This window comes from Pristiophorus japonicus, chromosome 9, assembly GCF_044704955.1.
Source record: "Pristiophorus japonicus isolate sPriJap1 chromosome 9, sPriJap1.hap1, whole genome shotgun sequence".
NCBI classification, from domain to species: domain Eukaryota; kingdom Metazoa; phylum Chordata; class Chondrichthyes; family Pristiophoridae; genus Pristiophorus; species Pristiophorus japonicus.
This window is the reverse complement of record NC_091985.1, coordinates 213,437,145-213,452,109: the sequence shown is the minus strand read 5'-3', so window position 1 is coordinate 213,452,109 and position 14,965 is coordinate 213,437,145. Positions and strand designations below refer to the sequence as shown.

At 47.1% G+C, this 14,965-nt stretch overlaps 1 protein-coding gene and 1 pseudogene across 10 annotated transcripts in view; one reads left to right on the top strand and one right to left on the bottom strand.

Moving 5' to 3' along the window:
* LOC139273652 (zinc finger protein 664-like) overlaps positions 1 to 14,965 on the bottom strand; it is a 138,521-nt gene that overhangs the window by 21,236 nt on the left and 102,320 nt on the right. For 2 of the 10 annotated variants that reach the window (XM_070890689.1, XM_070890687.1), the window contains one exon: positions 4,134 to 4,198. The exons of the other annotated variants lie outside the window; for them this stretch is intronic. The gene's annotated coding sequence lies outside the window, so the exon portion shown is untranslated. The remainder of the gene's footprint in view (positions 1 to 4,133; positions 4,199 to 14,965) is intronic. 10 annotated transcript variants of the gene reach the window in all.
* Positions 1 to 14,965, top strand: part of LOC139274114 (zinc finger protein 585A-like) — a 452,513-nt pseudogene that overhangs the window by 367,390 nt on the left and 70,158 nt on the right.

Genomic DNA, 14,965 nt, shown 5'->3' with positions numbered 1-14,965 from the left:
CATGCTCCAGTGAATCTACCCGCAGCTCCAGTTCCGCAATGCGGTCCGTCAGGAGCTGGAGGAGGATACACTTCCCACACACATAGTCAGCAGGGACAGTGGAAGCGTCCCTGACTTTCCACATAGTACAGGAGGAGCATAACACGAGTCCGAGCTCTGCTGCCATGACTTAACCCTTAGATTAACTTAATTTGGCAACAATGCTAAATGTTACTTACTGATAAAGAAAAGAAAAAAGAAAAGCTACTTACCAATCATTTACCCCCTTGCTGTGACGTCACCTTTCGATTTCTTTCTACTTCTTTTTTGCCTCCCTGCTGCAGCTGCACCGATAGGCTTCTCCGACACTAGGCCTTAATTAGGCCACCTCGATCTCCCCGCTGCGTCTCTCGCCGACTCATTAGTAAACTTGGCTACATTACACTCGGTCCCTTCATCCAAATCATTAGTATATATTGTAAATAGTTGAGGCCCCAGCACCGATCCCTGGGGCACCCCACTAGTTACTGTTTGCCAACCGGAAAATGACCCATTTATCCTGACTCTCTGTTTTCTGTTAGTTTGCCAATCCTCCAGCCATATTACCCTCAACCCAGTTACCTTTTATGTGGCACCTTATCAAATGCCTTCTGGAAATAAAAATACACATCCATAGGTTCCCCTTTATCCACTCTGCTCATTACATCCTCAAAGAACTCCAGAAAATTTGTCAACCATGATTTCTAATTCATAAAACCATGCTGACTCTGCTTGACTGAATTATGCTTTTCCAAATGTCCTGCGACAGAAGTTAGGCTAACTCGCCTTGTAACACTGTCGTGAATCGCCTTGGGACGTTGTACATTAAAGGCGCGATATAAATAAAAGTTATTATTATTAATAATAAAAGGAAAGCTGCAGGTTTGTACCCCACCACCGAGATTCATCAAGATGTAGAGCGCATGCGTGGCCATCTTTGCAAAAGAGCGAAGTGTGGGCGGGCCTACAGGGACCCAGTGAACCCAGCCAGAGTCAGCACCTTCAGGGGAGGAGAGGGAGGAGAACCAGTGAGTGTAGAACTGAACCCAGACATAGTCAGCACTTTCAGGGTAGGAGAGCGCGGGGAACCGGAGAGTGCAGAACTGAACCCAGACAGAGTTGGTGGTGAAAACTGGGAGTGGCGGACAAGACGTCTTAGACGTGCGATGTGTTTGCATTTCAGCACAGGAAGGACGGAGAGTGTATGCGACGGGAATTTACAGCTTTGGAGGAAGAGAGGAAAGAATGTTCCATAGAATCTAGAATTGTCTGTTGTGAATTTCTGTCCTGTATTTGCAGTAACGGTTTTTGTAAACTCCTTTTCCATGGTATTAGAAGGGCAGGATTTGCAGATGGGAAACTAAAATCAAACATCCATCAAAATCTGACAGTCATTCGATTCCTCAGGACCTGAATATCATCATCCTTTGACTGTGGAAGGAGAAATGTTTGTCTGTTCTGTCTGTGGGAATAGATTTCAAACATCAGTGTGACTGGAAAAGCACCGAGACGCACACACCCGAGTGAGAGTGTTCTAGTGCACTGACTGTGGAAAGAGCTTTAACCAGTTACACAGCCTGAAAAAACATTACACCATTCACAGCGGGGAGAAACTGTACACGCGTTCTGTGTGGACGAGACTTCAACAGATCGTTCAACCTGGAGAGACACAAGGACATCCGCACCACGGATAAACCGTGGGAATGTGGGGACTGTGGGAAAGGATTCAATTACCCGTCTGATCTGGAAGTTCATCGGCGCAGTCCTACCGAGGAGAGACCTTTCACCTGCTGTGAGTGTGAGAAGGGATTCATTCATTCATCCTACCTGCTGATACACCAGCGAGTTCACACCAGGGAGAGACTGTTCACCTGCTCCACATGTGTGAAGGAATTCACTCACTCTTCCAGCCTGCTGACACACCAGTGAGTTCACACTGGGAAGAGGTCGTTCACCTGCTCTGAGTGTGGAAAGGGATTCACTAACTCATCCAACCTGCTGACACACCAGCAAGTTCACAAGTGACTGTAGGGGTTGGATTCTGCTGTTGTTATTCACATCCTAATGAACTGTGTTCATTTTGTTAGTTGGTGTTTGTTTCTGCTGATGTTAATAACTCTTCAACTAGGCAGTTTAATATTTTGTTATTTCAAATAACAGTGTTGATATTTGATGTCTCCAAGATAAGAGGAGACCAATTGATATCCTGTTTCTGACTGCTCCATATTTGATTGGGCCGGAGGAACAGTAAGAGATAGGGGCCCAGGAGCATCGTAATCGGGGCCCAGGAGGTGAGGGTTTGTGGCCCAGGAGAGGCGAGGCCCCAGGGGCCGCACGGGCCAGCCCACACTGTGATCTATGGATAGTAGGAGAATGTGTACGCACTAGGTCCGTGCAGCAGTCTTGGTTAACCCTTGCCACTGGATCAAGATCTAGCTCTGTCAAGCCCGTGTGGTGGCTGGTGTGCAACGGCCACCCCACATTCATCTTTCATCCTTCAGCATGGAGTTTGGCACCTAGAATGTCAGGTCATTGAAAAACTGTGAACAGCCCTTTTTGGTGAGGAAGCGGGACTGGAGAGTAGCTAATGTAACACCAATTTTTAAAAAAGGAGGGAGAGAAAACGGGTAATTATCGACCGGTTAGCCTGACATCAGTAGTGGGGAAAATGTTGGAATTTATTATTAAGGATGAAATAGCAGCGTATTTGGAAAGCGGTGACAGGATCAGTCCAAGTCAACATGGATTTATGAAAGGGAAATCATGCTTGACCAAACTTCTGGAATTTTTGAGGATGTAACTAGTAGAGTGGACAAGGGAGAACCAGTGGATGTGGTATATTTGGAATTTCAAAAGGCCTTTGCCAAGGTACCAAATAAGAGATTGGTGTACAAGATCAAGGCACATGGTATTGGGGGCAATGTACTGGCGTGGATATAGAACTGGTTGGTAGACAGGAAGCAGAGAGTCGGGATGAACGGGTCCTTTTCGGAATGGGAGGCAGTAACTAGTGGAGTACCGCAGGGCTCAGTGCTGGGACCCCAACTCTTCACAATATACATTCATGATTTGGATGAAGGAATTGAGGGTAATATCTCCAAGTTTGCAGATGACACTAAACCAGGTGGCGGTGTGAGCTGTGAGGAGGATGCTAAGAGGCTGCAGGGTGATTTGGACAGGTTAGGAAAGTGGGCAAATGCATGGCAGATGCAGTATAATGTGGATAAATGTGAGGTTATCCAATTTGGTGGCAAAAACACGAAGGCAGAATATTATCTGAATGGCGGCAGATTAGGAAAAGGGGAGGTGCAACGAGACCTGGGTGTCATGGTACATCAGTCATTGAAAGTTGGCATGCAGCTACAGCAGGCGGTGAAGGCGGCAAATGGCATGTTGGCCTTCATAGCTAGGGGATTTGAGTATTGGAACAGGGAGGTCCTACTGCAGTTGTACAGGGCCTTAGTGAGGCCTCAGCTGTAATATTGTGTTCAGTTTTGGTCTCCTAATCGGAGGAAGGACATTCTTGCTATTGAGGGAGTTCAGCGAAGGTTCACCAGACTGATTCCTGGGATGGCAGCACTGACATATGAGGAGAGACTGGATCGACTGGGCCTGTATTCACTGGAGTTTAGAAGAATGAGAGGGGATCTCATAGAAACATATAAAATACTGACGGAACGGGACAGGTTAGATGCAGGAAGAATGTTCCCGAAGTTGGGGAAGTCCAGAACCAGGGGACACAGTCTAAGGATAAGGGGTAAGCCATTTAGGACCAAGATGAGGAGAAACTTCTTCACTCGGAGAGTTGTTAACCTGTGTAATTCTCTACCGCAGAGAGTTGTTGATGCCAGTTCGTTGGATTCAAGAGGGAGTTAGATATGACCCTTACGGCTAAAGGGATCAAGGGGTATGGAGTGAAAGCAGGAAAGGGATACTGAGGTGATGATCAGCCATGATCTTATTGAATGGTGGTGCAGGTTCAAAGGGGCAAATGGCTTCCTCCTGCACCTATCTTCTCTGTTTCCATGTTTTGAACCTTTTCACCTTTCTTACTCTAGATTAGTTCAGTTCTCATACTTCGGTTACTCTCATGGACAAGTCCCAGCTCCCCATACCTTCTATAGAGTGCCTCTCCTAGTCTTGGTATCCAGGTATGGTATCGATAACACGGCCAGGATCACTAAACACAAAACCCAGTCTGTTAATCATTTTCAGTTACTGGACTTAGCGTGTGTCCCACAGCATCTCTCTCATGTTTAATGTATGATTTGAGCATCACGCCTCCAAACCTGGGTTTAATTTAAATTTGAAACCACTCTGTGGATTAAAAAAAAATACATACAAGTATACAGATCACATCAAATAATTGGCAAAGGTTTAAAGTCAACAAGATGAACAAGTAAACACATCACAGCCCAATACTCCAGCTCTATATTCACAGGAGAAAGTCTATTATTTAACTCCTCAAATGATAGAGAAAGATCAGGACTCTAAGAACATCTCGAATCTGTTGTAAATATATTTCAAATCCTCACTGGTACAACCTGTCTATTTATTTTCAATTGAAGTGAATGGAAGATGAGGAGGGGTTGGAGAGTAAGGCCCACTAAGTGATTGGGCAAAAATTTGACAGATGGAGTATAATGTTGGAAAGTGTGAGGTCATGCACTTTGGCAGAAAAAAAATCAAAGAGCAAGTCATTATTTAAATGGAGAAAGATTGTAAAGTGCTGCATTACAGCAGGACCTGGGGGTACTTGTGCATGAAACACAAAAGGTTAGTATGTAGGTACAGCAAGTGATCAGGAAGGACAATGGAACCTTGGCCTTTATTGCAAAGGGAATGGAGTATAAAAACAGGCAAGTCTTGCTACAGTTGTACAGGATATTGGTGAAGCCACACCTGGACTACTGCGTGCAGTTTTGGTTTCCATATTTACGAAAGGATATACTTGCTTTGGAGGCAGTTCAGAGAAGGTTCACAAGGTTGATTCCAGAGATGAGAGGGTTGACTTATGTGGAAAGGTTGATTAGGTTGGGCCTCTACTCATTGGAATTCAGAAGAATGAGAAGTGATCTTATAGAAACGTATAAGATTATGAGGGGGCTTGACAAGGTGGATGCAGAGAGGATGTTTCTGCAGATAGAGGAGACTGGAACGAGAGGGCATAATTTTAGAATAAGGGGCCGCCCATTTAAAACTGAGATGAGGAGAAATTTCTTCTCTCAGATGATTGTGGATCTGTGGAACTCGCTGCCTCAGAGAGCTGTGGAAACTGGGACATTTAAGACAGAAATAGAGTTTCTTAAACAATAAGGGGTTAAGGGGTTATGGGGGGTTATGGGGAGCAGGCAGGGAAGTGGACCTGAGTAATGATCGGATCAGCCATGATCGTATTAAATGGCGGAGCAGGCTCGAGGAGCCGTATGGCCTACTCCTGTTCCTATTTCTTCTGTTCTTATGAAAGAAGAGTTAGGGTGAGGGGGTTTGGAGAATATGGGTGAATGAGGAGTTGGGGTGAATGGGGTTAGAGAGTTGGAGTGAGTGGGGTTGGAGAGTTGGAGTGAGGGGGGTTGGAGAGTAGGGGTGGAAGAGTAGTTGGAGGAGTGGGGTCAGAGAGTTGGAGTGAGGGGGTTGGAGAGTTGGGCTGAAAGAGGAGTTGGGGTGAGGGGGTTTGGAGAGTAGGGGTGAGAGAGGAGTTGGGGTGAAGGTGAATGGAGAGCAGTTGTAATGGAGGAAATGCAGCAGCCAATTTGTGCATAGCAAGATCCCACAATCAGCTATGAAATGATGACAAGATAATCTGTTCTCAGTGATGTTAGTTGCGGGATACACATTTGCCAGGACACCGTGGAGAACTCCACCTGTTCTTCCTCAGAATCTTGGACGTGGGATCTTTTACACCCAACTTAGGGACTAGACGGGGCATCGGTTCAATGTCTCCTCTGAAAGACAGCACCTCTGACAGTGCAGCGCTCCCTCTGTACTGGCACCTGGAGTCTCAGCCTAGATTATGTGCTCGGGTCTCTGGATTGGGAATTGAACCCTTGATCCCCTGACTCAGGGGCGAGAGTGCTACCACTGTTCCCTGTTCCCATTACACTAGACCGTACCTGTGTTTTTACACTAACCCCACCCATTCATGCTGCAGTGGACCTTCACTCTGTTATTAGACATTCGGCAAAGCATTTGCTACAACAACAAAACAACCAGAACTTACATTAATATAGTGCCTTTAACACAGTGAAACATCTCACAGCGCTTAAGATAGAAATCAATAAAAAAACATTTTTGTCACAGAGCCACAGAGAAAGATATCAGGACTGATTCCCAAAAGGTTGATTTAAGGTTCTTCTGAAAAACTACCTCTTCAAAGAGGAGGTGGAGGTTTAGGGGGAATTCCAAAACTTAGAGCCTCGGTAGCTGAAGGCACGGCCGCCAATGGTGGAGTGATTAAAATCGGGGATGACCAAGAGGACAGATTTGGAGGAGTGCAGGGAATTCGGAGGGTTGTGGGGCTGGAGCAGATTACAGAGATAGGGAGGATGAGGCCATGGAGAGTTTTGAAACCAAGGATTAGAATTTTAAAATCGAGGCATTGCTTAACCAGGAGCCAATGTAGGTCAGATAGCACAGGGATGATGGGTGAATGAGATTATAGCAATAGGCCCTGACTTGCACACACTATTAGATGAGACCCAATCTTTGTTTAAGTGCATTGAGATATTGGCTGTGTGATCATCACACTAGATACAGCATTGTGTTCAGTACAACACCAGTCTGCCTTTGTTATTATTGGATACAGCACTGTCTTTGTTACTCTCACAGTGGGCCATGTATTTGCTGTTATTACTCTGGACCCTGTCTCCACTCTTATTGTATGGGACCCTGTCTCTGGAATTTTTACACTAGACCCGGCCTCTGCTACGATTGGAAAATAACCTGCCCCTGTTATTCCAGCTCTAGCGCACACCTCTATTATTATAACTATAGATCTTGTCTCTGTTGTATTCAATAGAGTATGTTTCTGGTATTGTTAAAGTGGACCCAGCTTCTGTTCGTGTGACACTATCACCTCTTTCAGTTATTATTGCAAAAAAACAATTATTAAAGACTTGTTTCTAGTGTAAAACTAGGCCTTGTCTCAGCTATTAATGCACTATACCCCGTCTCCATTTATATTACCTTAGACCCTGTCTCAGTTATTAATGCACTTTACCCTGTCTCCATTTATATTACACTAGACCCTGTCTCTGTTTATATTACCCTAGACCCTGTCTCAGTTATTAATGCACTTTACCCTGTCTCCATTTATATTACACTAGACCCTGTCTCTGTACATATTACCCTAGACCCTGTCTCTGTACATATTACCCTAGATTCTGTCTCTGTACATATTACACCGGATCCTGTCTCTGTACATACTACACCGGATCCTGTCTCTGTACATATTACACCGGACCCTGTCTCTGTACATATTACACTGGACCCTGTCTCTGTTTATTGAACCTTGACCATGTGTTAGTTATTGCGGCACTAAACAATGTCCACAAATATTGGAAATGGTTGGGGAGGAAACAGTGAAAGTAACAGTCAGAAAACAGAAGACTGGAGACTGAAATAGAGCAAATTTCACTGGAGAATTGCAAGTGTTTCATTCCTTTCCAACCGCAGGACATAACAGTGAGAGAATGAGAGATTTATTAACCTCACGGCAGGTATAGGTACAGCTTCACTGTTACCATCACTGGCACCAATGATAACACACCGGAGGTAAATCTCAGGAGCTTGTGTGTGATGGTGAGGTGATCACTGGACAATAAAGCTCAGAGACTGGTGGGGGGGCTGCTCATTATTCTCGGTGATTTAATCCCCTTTCCCACTGAATACTGCGGACAGATGCACCTTCAACCAATTGTTCAGCCTGTGAGACTCGTGCACCCACCTGACTCAACACTGTAAATGTGGGGACAGTAGGAATGGACGCTGTTGCACGTGGAAAGAGATTGAGTCGCTCATCTCACCAACTGATATTCAAGCCGTTAGATAACAGACTTTCTTCGGTGAATATAGAGCTGGTTTATTGGGCCATGATGTGTTTACTTATTCATCTTGTTGACTCAATCTTTGCCAAGTATTTGACGTGATTATTTTTAAAAATATATACAAGTAAACCATTGTTTGCTGAGCGGATTCAAATTTAAATTGAACCCAAGTTTGCAGGCATGATGCTCCATTCACACATCGAAGATGAGAGAGATGCTGTGCGGAACGCCAAGTCCAGTATCTGAAAGTGATTAACAGACTGGGTTTTGTTTTGAGTGATCCCGGGCAGGTTACCTCGATACCAAGGCAAGGAGAGGCACTCTGGAAGGTATGGAGAGCAGCTACTTGTCCCCGAGAGTGATTGAAGATATGAGAACTGAAATAATCCGAGTTAGAAAGGAGAAAATGCACAAAATGGTGCAGTCGGTAACAGGATATCAATTCGCTCATCTTATCTTGGAGACATCAATTATCGACACACTGTTATTTGAAATATCAAAATATTAAACTCCAGCCCAATTATAGGTTTACTAACATCAGCAGAAACAAACCCCAACTGACAGGACAAACACGATTCAGTCAGGATGCGAATAACAGTAGAATCAAACTGCTGCAGTCACTTGAGAACTCGCTGGTGTCGCAGCAGGTGAGATGATTGAGTGAATCCTTTCCCCCATTGAGAGCAGGTGAACAGCCTCTCCAGTGTGACTGTGATGCTGCATTCCCAGCTTACAAGGTTGGGTTCAGTTCTGCATCCGATGTGCACAGAGTGCGAATAAAACCAATGAGCTGCTGATTTTCTCTGCTGCACACTGGGTTTTCTGTGCTGGCCCAATAGGGTGAGGCCAGGCTAGCCCAATAAGGTGACCAGACAACAATCAGCACAACAAGGTTTCCTTTCAAAGGCCAATGACCTGGGCACAAACATGTGTCCAATCAAACTGAGACACCCTGAAGCCCCGCCCACCCTTTGTTCCTGCTCAAAGGGCATCGCATGCGCAGCGAGACCTGCGCTGACCAAGATGGTGTCCACTGAGCCCGCTCCCCCAGCCCTAACCAAGATGGCGGCCGCTGAGCCTGCTCCACCCCAGCCCTGACCAAGATGGCGGCCGCTGAGCCCCCTCCCCCGGGCGCTCACTGACCGGGCCGGGAACCGGGGGGCAAACACGGGGCTTGGGGCAGAACTTGGGTCTGCGTGAAGCGGATGGTATAGAGCATTGTCTCTTGGGCCTGCACAGTGTGTGCATGAAGCCCGCATCCTCCTGGGGTTTATTAACCCGCTCCCTCCGCCCAGGTCTCACCCAACGCGCATGCTCAGCTCACACTGCCAGGCTGATTGACGGCAGCACCCGACCAATAGGCAGAGCGAGGGTGGGACTGGAGGACCAGGCAGGCAGTTGGTCCTCCAACAAATCGGAGTGTATGAGGGATGGGGCTGGGCCCAGATTTTCCTCATTGGTTAAAGCTCTGCCCCATTGTTAAAGCTGGTTTCTCTCAAACTACAGGAGGATACTGGACTTCTCTATTGTAGCTTTAAACAGAAGGACCCCTGTGGGGTGGAGCAAACATTGCAGCATTTGGTAGTGAAATGGGTTCATTCAGGCCGGACAGCGGGTATTATTTCAGGAAATAACACAGTGCAGTTGTTGCTGATTAAACAGATGAAACCCTGTCGTGGAGCAACCATGCTTCTCATGTTCTGGTCAACCATGTGCGCAACAAGCATCGTCATCTGGAGGAGCTCGAGCTCCGGGTTTCGCAGCTTGAGCAGCAGCGAGTGTCACTACATCCGCGAGACTGAGAGCTACCTGGATAGCGCGTTTCAGGAGGTCGTCACCTCGCAGCATAAAAGAGTGTGCAGGCAGAGAGAATGGGTGACCATCAAACAGACATGGAGGACCAGGCAGGTAGTGCAGGAGACCTCGAGTGCATCTCACTCTCTCATACTGGTGGTTCCTCAGGAAGTACAGCCAAGTCCAAGGCATCATGGGTGGCTCAACTGTACGGGGGAGGGGAGAGCGGGGGAAGTGCAAGGTCAGGAAGTCAATATTGAAAGGGGTTTCAATAGTCCGGGGACAGACCGGCCTTTCTGCGGCCGCTGACATAATTCCAGGACAGTAGGTTGTCTTCCTGGTGCCAGAGTCAGAGATGTCATTGAGAGGCTGCAGGGCATTCTGAGGGGCGAGCGTGAACAGCCAGATTCCTGAGGGGGTGGGGACTGTACAAGCCGGATAAGGTCACATCTCAACAAGGCTGGTACCATTATCCTCCCTGGGGGTTTGCTAATGCAGTTGGGGAGGGTTTAAGCTTGCTTGGTAGGAGGATGAGAACCTGAGTGTAGATGCAGAAGGTAGAGGAGCAAAGAATTTGTCAGTGAGTTGGAAGGCAGAGGAAACAAAGGCTAGAAAATCAACAAAGGAGTTTGGCAGCGCTTAATGGTTATATACTTCAAGGCAAGAGAGTCTAGGGAATAAGGCAGATAAGCTGAGGTGTTGTCACAGCAGTGAGGAGGCATATGTTAGAAGGATCATCAAATGAGGCCATATGTGTTGAACTGATGAACAAAAGAGGGGCAATCACAATGTTGGGAGTGTACTATAAACAGTCAGAGAGCGATTGAAAAACAAATATGTAGGAACGTTTGAGAATTAGGCAGCAATAGTCAGAGATACCACAGAATCATAGAAATTTACGGCACAAAAGGAGGCCATTCTGCTTACTGTTTTTGTTCCAGTCGAGAAAGAGCTATCCAGCCTAATCCCACTTTGCAGCTCTTGCTCCACAGCCTTTAGGTTATGACACTTCCAGTGCATATCTAAGTATGTTTCAAATGTTGAGGTTTTCTGCATCTACCACCCTTTCAGGCTGTGAGTTCCAGAGCCCCACCACCCTGTGTGAAAAGTTTCTCCTCAACTCACCTCTAAAGCTTCTACCAATTACTTTCAATCTGTGCCCCCTGGTTATTGACCTCTGCGAAAGGAAATGGGTCAGTTCAGAGAAGGTTCACGAGGCAGTTCAGAAGGTTCACGAGGTTGATTCCTGAGATGAAGGGGGTTTTCATATGAAGATATGCCTCAACTCCACTTCCCTGGCCTCTTGCCATAAACCGGTTGAGCCTATACTCTTGAGTTTAGAAGAATGAGGGGTGATCTTATTGAAACGTATAAGATGCTGAGTGGGCTTGATAGGGTTGATGCAGAGAGGATGTTTCCCCTCATGGGGGATATCTAGAACTAGGCATAGTTTCAGAATAAGGGGTCGCCTACTTAAAACGGAAAGAAGAATGAATTTCACTCAGGGGGTCGTGAATCTTTGGAATTCTCTACCCCAGACATCTGTGGAGGCTGTGTCATTGAATATATTCAAGGTGGAGATAGACAGATTTTTGAATAATAAGGGTGTCAACGGTTTATGGCGAGAGAGCAGGGAAGTGGAGTGGAGGCCAAGATCAGATTAGCCATGATCTTATTGAATGGTGGAGCAGGCTCGAGGAGCCAGATGGCTTATTCCTGCTCTTATTTGTTTGTCTTATGTTCGTATTTCCTTCCTATACACTCCATCTAGGACCCTCATAATTCTGTACAGAATCAAGTCTACCCTCAGCCTCCTCTATTCCAAAGGAAACAATACCAGCCCATTCAAACTTTTTTCATAGCACAAATTCTTCAGTCCAGGTAACATCCTCGTAAATCTCCTCTGTACCCTCTCCAGTGCAATGACATCGTTCCTGTAATGTGGTGACCAGAACTGTGCGAGTACTCAGCCTGTGGACTAACTAGTGTTTTACACAGTCCTAGCATAACCTCCAGAGGGAGGAGCGAGTCTGGAACTTACTGCCTGAAAGAGTAGTAGAGGCAGAAAGCCTCACTGCATTCACCAAAGTACTTGGGTATGCATTGAAGTGCCGTAACCTCCAGGGCTACGGACCAAGAGCTGGAAAGTGGGATTAGGCTGGATAGCTCTTTTTCGGCCGTACAGACATGATAGGCTAAATGGCCTGTGTTGTAAACTGCTTGATTCCATGACACCAATCTCCTCCTGTCTGATATAAACCAACCATCATCATAAAAGGCAGTCCCTCGGAGTTGAGGATGACTTGCTTCCACATTAAAAATGAGGTCTCAGATGTCTGTTAAGTCCAATGTGGGAGCTACAGTCTGACGCAGGTTGGACAGACGGTGGTTGACGTGCCGACTTGTTGAAATGCTTGGGTTGTCGTTTGCTCCTTCCATCGTATACGCTTGCTCCAGGTGAAGAGACGTGAAGTGTTCGACGTCCCCAGATTATTCTCTTCCATTTTCAGCGATCTTGCGCTAGGGATTCCCAGGTGTCGGTGGGGATGTTGAACTTGTTCAAGGAGGCCTCGAGGGTGTCCTTGAAGCGTTTCCTCTGCCCCCCTGGGGCTCGCTTGCCGTGTCAAAGCTCCGAGTAGAGCGCTTGCTTTGGGAGTCTCGTATCAGGCATGGACAATATGGCCCATCCTTCGTAGCTGATAGAGCGTGGTCAATGCTGAGGATGTTGGCCTGAGCAAGAACAGACATTGGTGCGCCTATCCTGCCAATGGATTTGCAGGATCTTCCGGAGGCAGCGGTGATGGTACTTCTCCACTGCTTTGAGTGCCTGCTGTACATAATCCATGTCTGAGAAGCATGTCTGACAGCAGGTATCACTGCTGCTCTGTAGACCATGAGCTTTGTGCTGGTTTTAAGGTTCAGGTCTTCAAACACTATTCCTTAGGCGACCAAAGGCTGCGCTGGCACACTGAAGGTGGTGGTTGGACCTCATCAAAATCTGCCCCTGTTGACAGTAGGCTCCTGAGGTATGAAAAATTGTCCATGTTGTCCAAGGCCTCATCGTGGATTTTGACAATCGGGGGGAGGAGGGGTGACAGGGGTCAGGTTGATAGAGCACCTTTGTTTCACGGATGTTTCGTGTAAGGCCTATGCTCTCAGACGCTACGGTGAACATGTTGACGATGATTTGGAGTTTGTCCTGAGTGAATGCAGACGCAAGCATCATCCGCATATTGTAATTCGAGGACAGAGGATGGCACGACCTTCGATCTGGTCTGAAGGCAATGGAAGTTGAACAGTTTCCCGTTTGTTCTACAGATTATCTCCACTCCAGCGGGAAGCTTATTGATGGTGAGAGGTAGCTTTGCAGCAAGGAAGATCGAGAAGAGTGTCGGTGCAATGACACAGCCTTGCTTCACCCCAGTTCATACATGAATTGGGTCTGTGGTGGATCCATTGGTCAGGATCACAGCTTGCATGTTATCATGAAGTAAACGGAGGATGGTGACAAATTTTTGGAGGACAGCCAAATTTGAAGAGTACATTCTATATTCCCTCACGGTTGAGTGTCAAAGGCCTTGGTCAGGTTAAAGGAGGTTGAACCAACCCCACAGTCTGACACCAAGCTTCTCCCATGTGACATAAACCAACCCTTGTGACTGACACCAAGTGGACTGGGAAAATATGTTAAAGGGTAAGACTGTAGAAACGCAGTGGCAAACATTTAAGGAGATATTTCTTAACTCTCAAAGATTTATTCAAGTTAGAACTAAAGATGCTAAGAGAAGGATGAATAATTCCTGGCTAACTAAGGAAGTAAAGGATGGTATCAAATTTGAAAAAAAGGCATACAATGTTGCAAAGGACAGTGGAAGGCCAGAGGATTGGGAAATTTTTAGAATCCAGCAAAGAGACGACAAAAGAAAAACGATAAAGCAGTGATCATCATGGGCAGTCCCTCAGAATCGAGGAAGACTTGCTGCCACTCCTAAAGCAAGTCCTTTGGTGGCTAAACAGTCCAATACAAGAGCCACAGATCCTGTCACAGGTGGGACAGACATTAGTCAGGGGAAGGGGGGGTGGGTGGCACTGATTTGCCGCATGCTCCTTCCGCTGCCTGTGCCTGACCTCTTCACGCTCGCGCCGTTGAGATTCGAAGAGCTCAACGCCCTCCCGGATGCACTTTCTCCAACTAGGGCGGTCTTCGGCCAGGGACTCCCAGGTGTCAGTGGCGATGTCGCACTTTACCAGGGAGGCTTTGAGGGTGTCCTTGTAACGTTTCCGCTGCCAACCTTTGGCTCGTTTGCCGTGAAGTTGCTCCGCATAGAACAATTGCTTAGGGAGTCTCTTGTCTGGCATGAGAACTATGTGGCCTGCCCAGTGAAGCTGATTGAAGCACTGACCACACACAATGTTGGGGATGTTAGCCTGGGCAGGGGCATTGATGTTGGTGCACCTGTCCTCCCAGGGGATTTGCAGGGTCTTGCAGCAACATCGTTGGTGATACATCTCCAGCGACTTGGTGTCTTCTGTACATCGTCCATGCCTCTGACCCATACAGCAGGGCAGGTATTACTACAGCCCTGTAGACCACGAGCTTGGTAGTAGATTTGAGGGCCTGGTCTTCGAACACTCTTCCTCAGGTGGCCAAAGGCTGCACTGGAGGAGATATTGAATCGCCTCATCGTGTCTGCCTTTGTTGATAAAAGGCTCCCAAGGTATGGGAAGTTGCCCATGTTGTCGAGGTCCGCGTCGTGAATCTTGATGACTGGGGGGGGGGCAGTGCTGTGCAGCGAGGACAGGCTGTTGGAGGACCTTTGTCTTATGGATGATAAGCATAAGGCCCATGCTTTCATATGCCTCGGTGACTATATCCTGGAGTTCAGCCTCAATGTGCGCAGACGCAGGCGTCGTCCGCGTACTGCAGCACAATGACAGAGGTTGGTGATCTTGGACCTGGCCTGGAGGCGGCGAAGGTTAAACAGCTTCCCACTGGTTCTGTAATTTAGTTCCACTCCAGTGGGGAGCTTGTTGACTGAGGTGGAGCATGGCAGCGAGGAAGATTAAGAAGAGGGTTGGAGCGATTACGCAGCCCTGTTTGACCCTGG